This window comes from Oncorhynchus keta, chromosome 28 (genome assembly GCF_023373465.1).
Source record: "Oncorhynchus keta strain PuntledgeMale-10-30-2019 chromosome 28, Oket_V2, whole genome shotgun sequence".
NCBI classification, from domain to species: Eukaryota; Metazoa; Chordata; class Actinopteri; order Salmoniformes; family Salmonidae; genus Oncorhynchus; species Oncorhynchus keta.
The window spans coordinates 2252337-2269013 of NC_068448.1; the positions used below are offsets into that span (position 1 = coordinate 2252337).

The 16677-nt window shown below is 47.6% G+C and overlaps 1 protein-coding gene across 1 annotated transcript in view; it reads right to left on the reverse strand.

Annotated features, from left to right (window-relative positions):
- The window catches only part of ccdc120a (coiled-coil domain containing 120a), a 150097-nt gene that overhangs the window by 132730 nt on the left and 690 nt on the right, over positions 1–16677 (reverse strand). The window contains exon 1 of the mRNA XM_052484337.1: positions 16382–16677. This exon is cut by the window's right edge and continues 690 nt beyond it. The gene's annotated coding sequence lies outside the window, so the exon portion shown is untranslated. The remainder of the gene's footprint in view (positions 1–16381) is intronic.

The window sequence follows — 16677 nt, forward strand, 5'->3', positions numbered from 1 at the left end:
CCTGTCCCACGGCTTAACTCAACCTGTCCCACGGGTTAACTCAACCTGTCCCCCGGGTTAACTCAACCTGTCCCACGGCTTAACTCAACCTGTCCCACGGGTTAACTTAACCTGTCCCTTGACTCAATTCACCCTGTCCCACAACTTAACCTACACCGTCCCACGGGTCAATTTACCTTTTCCCACGGTTTGATCCACCCTGTCCCACGGTTTAATCCACCCTGTCCCATGGTTTAATCCACCCTGTCCCACAGTTTAATCCACCCTGTCCCACGGTTTAATCCACCCTGTCCCACAGTTTAATCCACCCTGTCCCACAGTTTAATCCATCCTGTCCCACAGTTTAATCCACCCTGTCCCACAGTTTAATCCACCCTGTCCCACAGTTTAATCCACCCTGTCCCACAGTTTAATCCATCCTGTCCCACAGTTTAATCCACCCTGTCCCACAGTTTAATCCACCATGTCCCACAGTTTAATCCACCCTGTCCCACAGTTTAATCCACCCTGTCCCACAGTTTAATCCACCCTGTCCCACAGTTTAATCCACCCTGTCCCACAGTTTAATCCACCCTGTCCCACGGTTTAATTCACCCTGTCCCACAGTTTAATCCACCCTGTCCCACAGTTTAATCCACCCTGTCCCACAGTTTAATCCACCCTGTCCCACGGTTTAATTCACCCTGTCCCACAGTTTAATCCACCCTGTCCCACAGTTTAATCCACCCTGTGCCACGGTTTAATCCACCCTGTCCCACAGTTTAATTCACCCTGTCCCACAGTTTAATCCACCCTGTGCCACGGTTTAATCCACCCTGTCCCACAGTTTAATTCACCCTGTCCCACAGTTTAATCCACCCTGTGCCACGGTATAATCCACCCTGTCCCACAGTTTAATCCATCCTGTCCCACAGTTTAATCCATCCTGCCCCACAGTTGAATCCACCCTGTCCCACAGTTTAATCCACCCTGTCCCACAGTTTAATCCACCCTGTCCCACGGTTTAACCTACCCTGTCCCACGGGTAACGGGTAAATTGTGTAATGGGTAAATTGTGCCAATAGACCACTAGTTCTGGACAAGCTATGTTTTCAAAACTGTAATGTTTACATGAATTCTGATTATTTCCATGGATACACAACATCCTGAAATACATGTAGATATCTTGGTTCGAAAGAATACTATATTTCCCTTGAGTGATGCTGAATGTGGTAAATCGAGCCATTTCCATAACAACTTCAGCAGACCAGATACAATCCTTGGATGGACAAAGCAAACTATTCAAATTTCTATTATATTTACAATCCGTACAGACACACTTCACTGAAGCAGACATATTTGCTATAGTTATAGTACCGGTGCGACTTCGGGGACGAGCGACTCGTTGAGACGGGCCAGGCACCTGCAAGCGGACTGGGCTCGTCGGTCGGGTGTTGCCCTCGACAAAATTGGTTCAGCTGACTTCCGGGTTAGCGAGCAGTGTGGATAAGAAGCAGAGCGGCTTGGCGGAGCATGTTTCAGAGGACCCATATCCCGATCTTCGCCCCTCTTGAGCCCGCTGGGGAGTTGCCGCAATGAGACAAAGTCTTAACTACACAATTGGATACCACAATTCGGGAGAAAATGGGGTATATATATAGGAGGAGTGTTGAGGAGTAAACCTTGCAGGCTTTGAGGAATGACACACGCCCAACGAGTCTAGATCTAAGTACCTCCTCAACGAATTCTAGAACGCAAACACATTCTAACCGTTCTGATTGGTCCCAGAAACCGATGGGGTGGAGCCAGAGGCAGAACACACGCGGGTAAAGCAGCGTTCAGAAAATGTGTCATTGGCTTTGATACTCTGATTGGTTAGAGATGATCCAATCGCAGATGACTTTGTTTTGTACAACGCCCCTTATTTTGGACGTCAGCGCGAAGGACTTCAACGCCAGCAGAGTCTCAGACTGAAGTACGTAGCGAACATTAAGCAGTGGGAGAATTCAGTTCGAGTCCTCAAGCAGACATGAACTGACCTTAGAACACACAGAGGGTCCATTATGAACACGCCATCTGTGTCCCAAGGTCTAAAGTAGTGCACTATATAGGGAATGGGGTGCCATTTGGGATGGCGCTGGTCAAAAGTAGTGCACTATATAGGGAATGGGGTGCCATTTGGGATGGCTCTGGTCAAATGTAGTGCACTATATAGGGAATGGGGTGCCATTTGGGATGGCTCTGGTCAAATGTAGTGCACTATATAGGGAATGGGGTGCCATTTGGGATGGCTCTGGTCAAATGTAGTGCACTATATAGGGAATTAGGGTGCTTTTTGGTATGCAGCCCATTACTGAACACACTGTAACCTCCGTTATGTTTTAACACAACAGTATGTCACACCCGGGCAGGAGGGAGGGAGAGGGGACGGATTTTAGAAAATTATTTTGAATGAAACCCGCTTCGCAGGATTTCAAGGATAACTTGAATGATTAAAACTGTAAATCCTTTTAATTTTCCTGTTTAAAAAATTGCGGCGATAGAGGCGGGGGGGGGCAGCCGAGCTTCTAGTCCCGAGGCAACTTTGCAGTATTTTTGTTTTTTATGCGTTATTTCTTACATTATTCGTTCAGAAATGTTTTTGTGTTAATGCAGTGGGGCAAAAAAAGTATTTAGTCAGCCACCAATTGTGCATGTTCTCTGTGTGAAAACCTTGTGAAGACTTACAGAAAACGCCAACAAAGGGTATATAACAAAGTATTGAGATAAACTTTTGTTATTGACCAAATACTTATTTTCCACCATAATTTGCAAATAAATTCATTAAAAATCATACAATGTGATTTTCTGGATTTTTTTCACATTTTGTCTGTCATAGTTGAAGTGTACCTATGATGAAAATTACAGGCCTCTCTCATCTTTTTAAGTGGGAGAACTTGCACAATTGGTGGCTGACTAAATACTTATTTCCCCCACTGTACATACAGCCGGGAATAACTTTTGGATATCCGAGTGTCGGTAACTCACCAGCACTACATTGTTCGTAACTCCCAGGGCAATTTAACTGATTCCAGAGGCTGACCCAAAACATCGCCGGCAGAGAAGAGGTACTCAAAGTGGACTTCTAGTCCGACTCAGCAGGCGCACACACCACCCACCGCTTCCGAGCATATTACTCGCTAATGTTCAGTCTCTGGATAATAAAGTGTACGAGCTCAGGGCGAGGATCCCCTTCCAGAGAGACATCAGGTATTGTAACATACTCTGTTTCACGGAAACATGGATCTCTCGAGATATACTGTTTGAGTCGGTCCAGCCAGTTCTATTCTACTGTAATTCACAATAACATCTGCTAAACACGTGTATGTGACCAATACAATTCGATTTGTATCGATTTGATTTTGAAGTTTCTACGGACTTAACCTCTCTCCTCCCGTTTCAAGTTTCTACGGGCATATCTTCTCCCGTTTCAAGTTTCTACGGGCATATCTTCTCCCGTTTAGAGTTTCTACGGACATATCTTCTCCCGTTTCAAGTTTCTACGGGCATATCTTCTCCTGTTTAGAGTTTCTACGGGCCTATCTTCGCCCGTTTCAAGTTTCTACGGGCATATCTTCTCCCGTTTCAAGTTTCTACGGGCATATCTTCTCCCGTTTAGAGTTTCTACGGACATATCTTCTCCCGTTTCAAGTTTCTACGGGCATATCTTCTCCCGTTTCAAGTTTCTACGGGCATATCTTCTCCCGTTTAGAGTTTCTACGGACATATCTTCTCCCGTTTCAAGTTTCTACGGGCATATCTTCTCCCGTTTCAAGTTTCTACGGGCATATCTTCTCCCGTTTAGAGTTTCTACGGACATATCTTCTCCCGTTTCAAGTTTCTACGGGCATATCTTCTCCCGTTTCAAGTTTCTACGGGCATATCTTCTCCCGTTTAGAGTTTCTACGGACATATCTTCTCCCGTTTAGAGTTTCTACGGGCATATCTTCTAACCCTTTCCCCATCCTCTCTCCCCCCTCTCTCTATTATCTATCTCTCTATTATCTCTCTCTCTATTCTCTCTCTCTCTCTCCTCAACAGGAGTCATGAGGTATTATATTTGACTTAAGAAAGTATGGAAGGTATGTGTGTTATTTAGTTGTATTCCGTTCCAGGAGTCTGGTTGGTAAGCCTTCATCTATCTTTAACAGGAGGGATAGAGGAAGAGAGGGATAGAGATTGAGAGAGAGAGGGAGAGAGAGAGGTGGAGAGATAGAGAGATAGAGTGAGAGCGAGATAGAGAGAGGGATAGAGGGAGAACGAGATAGAGAGAGGGATAGAGGGAGAGCGAGATAGAGATAGGGATAGAGGGAGAGAGAGATAGAGAGAGAGGTGGAGAGCGAGAGAGAGGCGGAGAGAGAGAGAGAGAGAGAGAGAGATAGAGGGACAGCGAGAGGGAGAGGGAGAGAGAGAGAGAGGGAGACAGATAGAGAGGGAGATAGAGGGATAGAGCAGCAAACTGGTTGTCTTTCAGAAAACTGGTCAAATTTATTCTGTCTTCACATCACAGCTTAGAATCGTTCAACTTTAGCTGAATCAACGGTCCAAACAGTTCAAAGTTCACTGAATCCTCTGTTGATACGTTGCAATAGAGTTGTTGTATTTCCACCTGTTATCTCTTGGGGGGGGCAGAGAGACAGAGAGAGAGAGAGAGAGGAGTCTCTCTAAGAACTTTGCACACCTGGATTGTACAATATTTGCACATGATTTTTTAAAAATGATTCAAGCTCTGTTAAGTTGGTTGCTGATCATCAGCCATTTTCTAGTCTTGCCATAGATTTTCAAGACGATTTAAGTTAAAATTGTAACTAGGCCACTCAGGAACATTCAATGTCGTCTTGGTAAGGTTATTGTCCTGCTGAAAGGTGAATTTGTCTCCCAGTGAATGTTGAAAACAGTCAGAACCTTGTTTTACTCTAGGATGTTGTCTCTGCTTAGCTCTATTCCGTTTCTATTTATCCCAAAAACAAACAAAAATTACGTAGTTTTTGCCAATTAAATGTATACCCATAACATGATGCAGCCACCACCATGCATGAAAATATGAAGAGTGGTACTCAGTGATGTGTTGTATTGGATTTGTGTTCAGGACATAAAGTTCATTTCTAACAGACAGAGAGAGGTCGATCCTAAGTGACTAATTAGTAACAGACAGAGAGAGGTTGATCCTAAGTGATTAATTAGTAACAGACAGAGAGAGGTCGATCCTAAGTGATTAATTAGTAACAGACAGAGAGAGGTCGATCCTAAGTGACTAATTAGTAACAGACAGAGAGAGGTTGATCCTAAGTGACTAATTAGTAACAGACAGAGAGAGGTCGATCCTAAGTGACTAATTAGTAACAGACAGAGAGAGGTCGATCCTAAGTGATTAATTAGTAACAGACAGAGAGAGGTCAATCCTAAGTGACTAATTAGTAACAGACAGAGAGAGGTCGATCCTAAGTGACTAATTAGTAACAGACAGAGAGAGGTCGATCCTAAGTGACTAATTAGTAACAGACAGAGAGAGGTCGATCCTAAGTGACTAATTAGTAACAGACGGAGAGAGGTCGATCCTAAGTAGGGTTGCAAAGGTTCGGAAACTTTCCTGTAAATTTCCTGAATTTTTCTCTGGGAAGTTAGGCCCTGGAATTTGGGGAATTTTGCTTAAATTCATCCAACCTTTTAGTGGGATACACATAAGGCAACTCTAGGTCTTGTGTACCTCAGTTGGTAGAGGATGGCGCTTGTAACGCCAGGGTAGTGGGTTCGATTCCCGGGACCACCCATACTTAGAATGTATGCACACATGACTGTAAGTCGCTTTGGATAAAAGCGTCTGCTAAATGGCATATATTATTATATCATTATTATATATTTTGGTTGAATGCACAGTGCACAGTGCACAGTGCATTCTTTCATCACATGTACAGCTGATTATCAAGATCTGGCACACTAATGAGATGCTAATGAGTCTACACTACCACACTGTCTGAGCCAAGGGCTACATGCTTTTTGGTAAGTTTTGATTACAATACTGGGTGGGGTGAATATATTTTACAAGACATATATGATTTTTGTTAATGAGTAAATAGTAGCCTACAGCAAAGCGTGTTTAAATAATTAACAATTTCTGCTAGTTAGTTTTTGCTTGATTGAGCCTGCTAACTGAGGAGTGTTAATTCACCTGTTTCCATACATGTTTCATCCTCCTGGAATCAGACACCTTATCGATAGCAACAGCTCATGGTCCTCCTGGAATCAGACACCTTATCGATAGCAACAGCTCATGGTCCTCCTGGAATCAGACACCTTATCGATAGCAACCGCTCATGGTCCTCCTGGAATCAGACACCTTATCGATAGCAACAGCTCATGGTCCTCCTGGAATCAGACACCTTATCGATAGCAACAACTCATGGTCCTCCTGGAATCAGACACCTTATCGATAGCAACAGCTCATGGTCCTCCTGGAATCAGACACCTTATCGATAGCAACAGCTCATGGTCCTCCTGGAATCAGACACCTTATCGATACCAACAGCTCATGGTCCTTCCGGAATCAGACAGTTTGTTTTGACTCAATTGAGGAAATGTAGTCAGAGAAATGCTGATGAATGTCTTGCTCGAGTTGTGTATGCAACTGGTTCACCTTTGATGCTCACAGGCAATGTGTATTGGAAGAGATTTCTGAATGTTCTTCGCCCAGCATACACCCCTCCAACCAGACATGCTTTATCTACTCATTTGCTGGATGCAGAGTTCAGAGTTCAAGTGAAGGTCAAGCAAATCACGGAGAAAGCAGACTGTATTGCAATCATCTCTGATAGGTGGTCAAATGTTCGTGGGCAAGGAATAATTAACTACATCATCTCCACACCTCAACCAGCATTCTACAAGAGCACAGACAAGGGACAACAGACACACCGGTCTCTACATTGCAGATGAGCTGAATGCAGTCATCAATTTCCTTGGACCACAGAAGGTACTAGTGACAGACAATGCTGCAAACAGGAAGGCTGCTTGGTCTAAAGTGGCTGTGCTGCTCATGCATTGAATCTGCTCCACAAGGACATCATGTCACTGAAAACAATGGCTCCACTCTACAAGATAACCAAAGAAATGGTGAAGGGGTCAGCAATCTACCTCGTCAAGCAATGTGAGAAGAATAAGAGCACCACATTGAAGCTGTTCAGCAATACCCGTTGGGGTGGTGTTGTCATCATGTTTGACAGTCTCCTGGAGGGGAAGGAGTCTCTCCAAGAAATGGCCTTATCACTTCTCACTACAGTCTGCCAATATGGACAGCCCCATCAAGAGGATCCTCCTGGATGATGTATTTTGGGCAAGAGTGGTGAGCAGCCTGAAACCTATAGCAGTAGCCATTGGACGGATTGAGGGAGACAAAGCCATCCTGTCTGATGTTCAGACTCTGCTTGCAGATGTAAGAGAAGAAATCCGCACTGCCCTGCCCACTTCGCTGTTTCTCAAAGCAGAGGAAACTGCAGTTCTGAAATGCAGCAAAAAAAAGTGTGAAGACTTCTGCCTGAAGCCCATACACGCCGCAGCGTACATGTTGGACCCCAAAGTCTGCTGGCAAGAGCATCCTGTCTGGTGCAGAGATCAACAAGGCCTATGATGTCATCATTACCGTGTCTCGCCACATTGGCCTGGATGAGGGCAAGTTTTACAGATGTATGTTTAAAACGTTTATTTTTGGAAGATGCGATGGATCATTGGGGATTCTTCAATATTCTCTTTTCTTTTGTTGTTTAGTGAAATCATCCCATGTGAAGAGTCAACTCATTTCATTAAAGTTCAATTCCTAACTAAATTGTTATTTTTTATTTCTATTGGAAGGATTTAATAATTTGAAATTATGTCTACTTATGATACAGTAAAAGGTTTATGTTTCTGTCTCCATATGATATGGTAAATATATCCTATGCAAAAAACATCTCCTTGTAAATGGTATTAATATTACATTTGCATATATTCCCATTATTTCCCACGGAAAGTTTCCACTTCTGAATATTCCACAAAATGTGCAACCCTGATCCTACGTGACTCTTTAGAACCTCTCCTCTTCTTCATCTCCCTGTTCCTCTCACCTCTTCTTCATCTCCCTGGTCCTCTCTCTTCTTCATCTCCCTGTTCCTCTCTCTTCCTCATCTCCCCGTTCCTCTCACCTCTTCTTCATCTCCCCGTTCCTCTCTCTTCTTCATCTCCCTGTTCCTCTCCTCTTCTTCATCTCCCCGTTGCTCTCTCCTCTTCCTCATCTCCTCTTCCTCATCTCCCCGTTCCTCTCTCTTCTTCATCTCCCCGTTCCTCTGTCTTCTTCATCTCCCTGTTCCTCTCTCTTCCTCATCTCCATTTCCTCTCTCTTCTTCATCTCTCCTCTTCCTCATCTCCCTGTTCCTCTCTCTTCCTCATCTCCCCGTTCCTCTCTCTTCTTCATCTCTCCTCTTCCTCATCTCCCCGTTCCTCTCTCTTCTTCATCTCTCCTCTTCCTCTCTCCTCTTCCTCATCTCCCCGTTGCTCTCTCTTCTTCATCTCCCCATTGCTCTCTTCTTCCTCATCTCCCCGTTCCTCATCTCCCCGTTGCTCTCTTCTTCCTGATCTCCCCGTTCCTCTCTCTTCCTCATCTCCCCGTTCCTCTCTCTTCTTCATCTCTCCTCTTCATCTCTCCTCTTCCTCATCTCCCCGTTCCTCTCTCTTCCTCATCTCTCCTCTTCATCTCTCCTCTTCCTCATCTCCCCGTTCCTCTCTCTTCTTCATCTCTCCTCTTCATCTCTCCTCTTCCTCATCTCCCCGTTCCTCTCTCTTCTTCATCTCTCCTCTTCATCTCTCCTCTTCCTCATCTCCCCGTTCCTCTCTCTTCTTCATCTCTCCTCTTCCTCTCTCCTCTTCCTCATCTCCCCGTTGCTCTCTCTTCTTCCTCATCTCCCCGTTGCTCTCTCTTCTTCCTCATCTCCCCGTTCCTCTGTCTTCTTCATATCCCCGTTGCTCTCTTCTTCCTCATCTCCCCGTTCCTCTCTCTTCTTCATCTCTCCTCTTCCTCATCTCCTCTTCCTCATCTCCCCGTTGCTCTCTCTTCTTCCTCATCTCCCCGTTCCTCTCTCTTCTTCATCTCTCCTCTTCCTCTCTCCTCTTCCTCATCTCCGTTCCTCTCTCTTCCTCATCTCTCGTTCCTCTCTCTTCTTCATCTCCCGTTGCTCTCTTCTTCCTCATCTCCCCGTTCCTCTCTCTTCTTCATCTCTCCTCTTCCTCATCTCCTCTTCCTCATCTCCCCGTTCCTCTCTCTTCTTCATCTCCCTGTTGCTCTCTCCTCTTCCTCATCTCCGTTCCTCTCTCCTCTTCCTCATATCCCCGTTGCTCTCTCTTCTTCATCTCTCTTCCTCTCTCCTCTTCCTCATCTCTACGTTCCTCTCTCCTCTTCCTCATCTCCCCGTTGCTCTCTCCTCTTCCTCATCTCCCCTTTGCTCTCTTCTTCATCTCCCCGTTCCTCTCTCTTCTTCATCTCCCCGTTGCTCTCTCCTCGTCCTCATCTCCCCGTTCCTCTCTCTTCCTCATCTCCCCGTTCCTCTCTCTTCTTCATCTCCCCGTTGCTCTCTTCTTCCTCATCTCCCCGTTCCTCTCTCTTCTTCATCTCTCCTCTTCCTCTCTCCTCTTCCTCATCTCCCCGTTCCTCTCTCTTCTTCATCTCCCCGTTCCTCTGTCTTCTTCATCTCCCTGTTCCTCTCTCTTCCTCATCTCCATTTCCTCTCTCTTCTTCATCTCTCCTCTTCCTCATCTCCCTGTTCCTCTCTCTTCCTCATCTCCCCGTTCCTCTCTCTTCTTCATCTCTCCTCTTCCTCTCTCCTCTTCCTCATCTCCCCGTTCCTCTCTCTTCTTCATCTCTCCTCTTCCTCTCTCCTCTTCCTCATCTCCCCGTTGCTCTCTCTTCTTCATCTCCCCATTGCTCTCTTCTTCCTCATCTCCCCGTTCCTCTCTCTTCCTCATCTCCCCGTTCCTCTCTCTTCTTCATCTCTCCTCTTCATCTCTCCTCTTCCTCATCTCCCCGTTCCTCTCTCTTCTTCATCTCTCCTCTTCCTCTCTCCTCTTCCTCATCTCCCCGTTGCTCTCTCCTCTTCCTCATCTCCCCGTTGCTCTCTCCTCTTCCTCATCTCCCCGTTCCTCTCTCTTCTTCATCTCTCCTCTTCCTCTCTCCTCTTCCTCATCTCCCCGTTGCTCTCTCCTCTTCCTCATCTCCCCGTTCCTCTCTCTTCTTCATCTCTCCTCTTCCTCTTCTTCATATCCCCGTTGCTCTCTTCTTCCTCATCTCCCCGTTCCTCTCTCTTCTTCATCTCTCCTCTTCCTCATCTCCTCTTCCTCATCTCCCCGTTGCTCTCTCTTCTTCCTCATCTCCCCGTTCCTCTCTCTTCTTCATCTCTCCTCTTCCTCTCTCCTCTTCCTCATCTCTACGTTCCTCTCTCTTCCTCATCTCTACGTTCCTCTCTCTTCTTCATCTCCCCGTTGCTCTCTTCTTCCTCATCTCCCCGTTCCTCTCTCTTCTTCATCTCTCCTCTTCCTCATCTCCTCTTCCTCATCTCCCCGTTCCTCTCTCTTCTTCATCTCCCTGTTGCTCTCTCCTCTTCCTCATCTCTACGTTCCTCTCTCCTCTTCCTCATATCCCCGTTGCTCTCTCTTCTTCATCTCTCCGCTTCCTCTCTCCTCTTCCTCATCTCTACGTTCCTCTCTCCTCTTCCTCATCTCCCCGTTGCTCTCTCCTCTTCCTCATCTCCCCTTTGCTCTCTTCTTCATCTCCCCGTTCCTCTCTCTTCTTCATCTCCCCGTTGCTCTCTCCTCGTCCTCATCTCCCCGTTCCTCTCTCTTCCTCATCTCCCCGTTCCTCTCTCCTCTTCCTCATATCCCCGTTGCTCTCTCTTCTTCATCTCTCCGCTTCCTCTCTCCTCTTCCTCATCTCTACGTTCCTCTCTCCTCTTCCTCATCTCCCCGTTGCTCTCTCCTCTTCCTCATCTCCCCTTTGCTCTCTTCTTCATCTCCCCGTTCCTCTCTCTTCTTCATCTCCCCGTTGCTCTCTTCTTCCTCATCTCCCCGTTCCTCTCTCTTCTTCATCTCTCCTCTTCCTCTCTCCTCTTCCTCATCTCCCCGTTGCTCTCTCTTCTTCATCTCCCTGTTGCTCTCTCCTCTTCCTCATCTCCCCGTTGCTCTCTCCTCTTCCTCATCTCCCCTTTGCTCTCTTCTTCATCTCCCCGTTCCTCTCTCTTCTTCATCTCCCCGTTGCTCTCTTCTTCCTCATCTCCCCGTTCCTCTCTCTTCTTCATCTCTCCTCTTCCTCTCTCCTCTTCCTCATCTCCCCGTTGCTCTCTCTTCTTCATCTCCCCGTTGCTCTCTCCTCGTCCTCATCTCCCCGTTCCTCTCTCTTCCTCATCTCCCCGTTCCTCTCTTCTTCATCTCCCCGTTGCTCTCTCCTCTTCCTCATCTCCCAGTTCCTCTCTCTTCTTCATCTCCCCGTTGCTCTCTCCTCTTCATCTCCCCGTTGTCCTCTCCTCTTCCTCATCCCCCCCATTACCCTCTCCTCGTCCTCATCTCCCTGTTGCTCTCTCCTCTTCCTCATCCCACCCGTTGCTCTCTCCTCTTCCTCATCCCACCCGTTGCTCTCTCCTCTTCCTCATCCCACCCGTTGCTCTCTCCTCTTCCTCATCCCACCCGTTGCTCTCTCCTCTTCCTCATCCCACCCGTTGCTCTCCTCTTCCTCATCTCCCCGTTGCTCTCTCTTCTTCCTCATCCCATTGCTCTCCTCTTCCTCATCTCCCTGTTGCTCTCTCCTCTTCCTCATCCCACCCATTGCTCTCTCCTCTTCCTCATCCCACCCGTTGCTCTCTTCTCTTCCTCATCCCACCCGTTGCTCTCTCCTCTTCCTCATCCCACCCATTGCTCTCCTCTTCCTCATCTCCCCGTTGCTCTCTCTTCTTCCTCATCTCCCCGTTGCTCTCTCCTCTTCCTCATCTCCCTGTTGCTCTCTCCTCTTCCTCATGTTGCTCTCTCCTCTTCCTCATCCCACCCGTTGCTCTTCCACTTCCTCACCCCCCCCGTTGCTCTCTCCTCTTCCTCATCCCCCTCCATTGCTCTCTCCTCTTCCTCATCCCCACCCATTGCTCTCTCCTCTTCCCTTCCCTCAGTATCTGGTGTGGATCAGAGACCTAGTCAGTATCTGGTGTGGATCAGAGACCCAGTCAGTATCTGGTGTGGATCAGAGACCCAGTCAGTATCTGGTGTGGATCAGAGACCCAGTCAGTATCTGGTGTGGATCAGAGACTCAGTCAGTATCTGGTGTGGATCAGAGACCCAGTCAGTATCTGGTGTGGAAAGACCTAGTCAGTATCTGTGGATCAGAGACTCATGTTCTGTGTGGATCAAGAACCAGTCAGTATCTGGTGTGGATAGACCCAGCCAGTATCTGGTGTGGATCAGAGACCCAGTCAGTATCTGGTGTGGATCAGAGACCCAGTCAGTATCTGGTGTGGATGACCCAGCCAGTATCTGTGGATCAGAGACCCAGTCAGTATCTGGTGTGGATCAGAGACCCAGTCAGTATCTGGTGTGGATCAGAGACCCAGCCAAGTCAGTATCTGGTGTGGATCGGAGACCCAGCCAAGTCAGTATCTGGTGTGGATCGGAGACCCAGCCAAGTCAGTATCTGGTGTGGATCGGAGACCCAGCCAAGTCAGTATCTGGTGTGGATCGGAGACCCAGCCAAGTCAGTATCTGGTGTGGATCGGAGACCCAGCCAAGTCAGTATCTGGTGTGGATCGGAGACCCAGCCAAGTCAGTATCTGGTGTGGATCGGAGACCCAGCCAGTATCTGGTGTGGATCAGAGACCCAGTCAGTATCTGGTGTGGATCGGAGACCCAGTCAGTATCTGGTGTTGATCAGAGACCCAGCCAGTATCTGGTGTGGATCAGAGACCCAGTCAGTATCTGGTGTTGATCAGAGACCCAGCCAGTATCTGGTGTGGATCAGAGACCCAGCCAGTATCTGGTGTGGATCAGAGACCCAGCCAGTATCTGGTGTGGATCGGAGACCCAGCCAGTATCTGGTGTTGATCAGAGACCCAGCCAGTATCTGGTGTTGATCAGAGACCCAGCCAGTATCTGGTGTGGATCAGAGACCCAGCCAGTATCTGGTGTGGATCGGAGACCCAGCCAGTATCTGGTGTGGATCAGAGACCCAGAGGTATCAGGTGTGGATCAGAGACCCAGTGTATCTGGTGCTGATCAGAGACCCAGCCAGTATCTGGTGTGGATCAGAGACCCAGCCAGTATCTGGTGTGGATCGGAGACCCAGCCAGTATCTGGTGTGGATCTGAGACCCAGCCAGTATCATGGCACGAGAATCTCCTTCACATAGAGTTGTTCAGGCTGGTGATTGTGGCCTGTGGAATGTTGTCCCACTCCTCTTCAATGGCTGTGTTAAATTGCTGGACGGGGAATGGAAGAGGTTTCAGAGCATCCCGAACATGCTCAATGGATGACATGTCTGGTGAGTATGGAGGCCATCGAAGAACTGGGCCATTTTCAGCTTCCAGGAATTGTGTACAGATCATTGCAACATGGGGCTGTGCATTACTATGAAACATGTGGTGATGGATGAAGAACCTCGGGATATTGTTTCAGTATTTCTGTGCATAAACATTGACATCGATAAAATGCAATTGTGTTCCTTGTCCGTAGCCTATGCCTGTCCATACCATAACCCCACCACCACCATGGGGCACTCGGCTCAAAATGTTGACATCAGCAAACCGCTCGCCCGGTTGTGAGGCTGGTTGGACATACTGCCAAATTCTCTAAAACAAAATTCGAGGTGGCTTATGGTAGAGAAATTACCATTAAATTCTCTGGCAACAGTTCTGGTGGACATTCCTGCAATCAACATGCCAAATGCACGTTCCCTCAAAACCTGAGTCATCTGTGGCATTATGTTGTGTGACAAAACTACGCATTTTAGAGTGGCCTTTTATTGCCCCCCCAGCACAAGGTGCACCTGTGTAATGATCATGATATGTCACACCTGTCAGGTGGATGGATTATCTTGGCAAAGGAGAAATGCTCACTAACAGGGATGTAAACAAACATGTTAGAAATAAGCTTTTTGTGCGGATGGAACATTTCTGGGATCTTTTATTTCAGCTCATTTCAGGGTTAGAGATAGAGGCACGGGGATGAAGAGGTTTCAGGGTTAGCCTGCTGAGATAGAGGCACGGGGATGAAGAGGTTTCAGGGTTAGCCTGCTGAGCTAAAGGCACAGGAATGAAGAGGTTTCAGGGTTAGCCTGCTGAGCTAAAGGCACGAGAATGAAGAGGTTTCAGGGTTAGCCTGCTGAGCTAAAGGCACGGGGATGAAGATGTTTCAGGGTTAGCCTGCTGAGCTGAAAGGCACGAGAATGAAGAGGTTTCAGGGTTAGCCTGCTGAGCTAAAGGCACGGGAATGAAGAGGTTTCAGGGTTAGCCTGCTGAGCTAAAGGCACGAGAATGAAGAGGTTTCAGGGTTAGCCTGCTGAGCTAAAGGCACGAGAATGAAGAGGTTTCAGGGTTAGCCTGCTGAGCTAAAGGCACGGGAATGAAGAGGTTTCAGGGTTAGCCTGCTGAGCTAAAGGCACGAGAATGAAGAGGTTTCAGGGTTAGCCTGCTGAGCTAAAGGCACGGGGATGAAGATGTTTCAGGGTTAGCCTGCTGAGCTGAAAGGCACGAGAATGAAGAGGTTTCAGGGTTAGCCTGCTGAGCTAAAGGCACGAGAATGAAGAGGTTTCAGGGTTAGCCTGCTGAGCTAAAGGCACGAGAATGAAGAGGTTTCAGGGTTAGCCTGCTGAGCTATAGGCACGGGGATGAAGAGGTTTCAGGGTTAGCCTGCTGAGCTGAAAGGCACGAGAATGAAGAGGTTTCAGGGTTAGCCTGCTGAGCTGAAAGGCACGAGAATGAAGAGGTTTCAAGGTTAGCCTGCTGAGCTAAAGGCACGAGAATGAAGAGGTTTCAGGGTTAGCCTGCTGAGCTAAAGGCACGAGAATGAAGAGGTTTCAGGGTTAGCCTGCTGAGCTAAAGGCACAAGAATGAAGAGGTGTCAGGGTTAGCCTGCTGAGCTAAAGGCATGGGGATGAAGAGGTTTCAGGGTTAGCCTGTTGAGCTAAAGGCACGGGGATGAAGAGGTTTCAGGGTTAGCCTGCTGAGCTAAAGGCACGAGAATGTAGAGGTTTCAGGGTTAGCCTGCTGAGCTAAAGGCACGAGAATGAAGAGGTTTCAGGGTTAGCCTGCTGAGCTAAAGGCACGAGAATGAAGAGGTTTCAGGGTTCGCCTGCTGAGCCAAAGGCACGAGAATGAAGAGGTTTCAGGGTTAGCCTGCTGAGCTAAAGGCACGAGAATGAAGAGGTTTCAGGGTTAGCCTGCTGAGCTAAAGGCACGAGGATGAAGAGGTTTCAGGGTTAGCCTGCTGAGCTAAAGGCACGGGGATGAAGATGTTTCAGGGTTAGCCTGCTGAGCTAAAGGCACGAGAATGAATAGGTTTCAGGGTTAGCCTGCTGAGCTAAAGGCACGAGAATGAATAGGTTTCAGGGTTAGCCTGCTGAGCTAAAGGCACGGGGATGAAGAGGTTTCAGGTTGTGGTCATTGGGTTCACTGAAGCCTCTTCACCTCATGACAAGATGACCTGTTAAAAACAGGGCATCCCAAATGAATGTTGCTCAATGAGAAATACAAAGTGACCTATATTATTAGTTATTATTAAAGCCCGACTTTACGTTGTTATCCAGCTACAGATGAGTGAATAAAGCAAGAACTGCAATTGAGGTCAGTATCATAGCAGGGTCAACGTGGAGGGGTTAAGGAGCAGAACCTACCGCTCAACCACAGGCTTCCGGAAGGCATTTACAACCAGACACTGACCCGACTGGCTACACCCCCTCCCACCCCTCCCTTCCCCCGCCCCTCCCACCCCTCCCACCCTTGACACACACAAGCGTAGAGTAGGCTTATCAAAACATGTTAGCAGCAATGCAGCAATAATCAACCGGAACACTTTAGTGCTTCCTCTGAGAGATATATGCTTAGGGGCTCCCGAGTGGCATAGCAGTCTAAGGCACTGCATCTCAGTGCTAGAGGTGGTCACTACAGACCCTAGTTCGATCCCGGGCTGTATCACAACTGGCTGTGATCGTGAGTCCCATAGGGCGGAGCACAATTGGCCCCAGCGTTGTCCGGGTTAGGGGAGGGTTTGGCCGGGGGCTGGCCATCGTTGTAAAATAAGAATGTGTTACTTAACTGACTTGCCTAGTTAAATAAAAATAAAAAATGAATTAAAAATAAGGGTAAAAAAAGTAGCCTACCTGTTTGAAGGGATTTAGAACGCCTTTATTAATGCCAAGAATCGACTCCCGAACGCGGCAGAAAAAAACATCTCTGAAATTCCATCCCGAATCTTCATGGAATAAACGTGTAAAGAGTGACTGGTCCAGTCCTGACGGAGTCCTCTAGGACTGCACCTATAGGGTGAGGGTGTCTGTATCATACCGCAACGTTGATCATGATGAGAAGCAAAAAACTAACAAGCAGCGCGCAACAGAATAACACGTCCCATTCATAGCCTGTTGCCTGTTCGAGCGAGCGAACATATATCACAGCA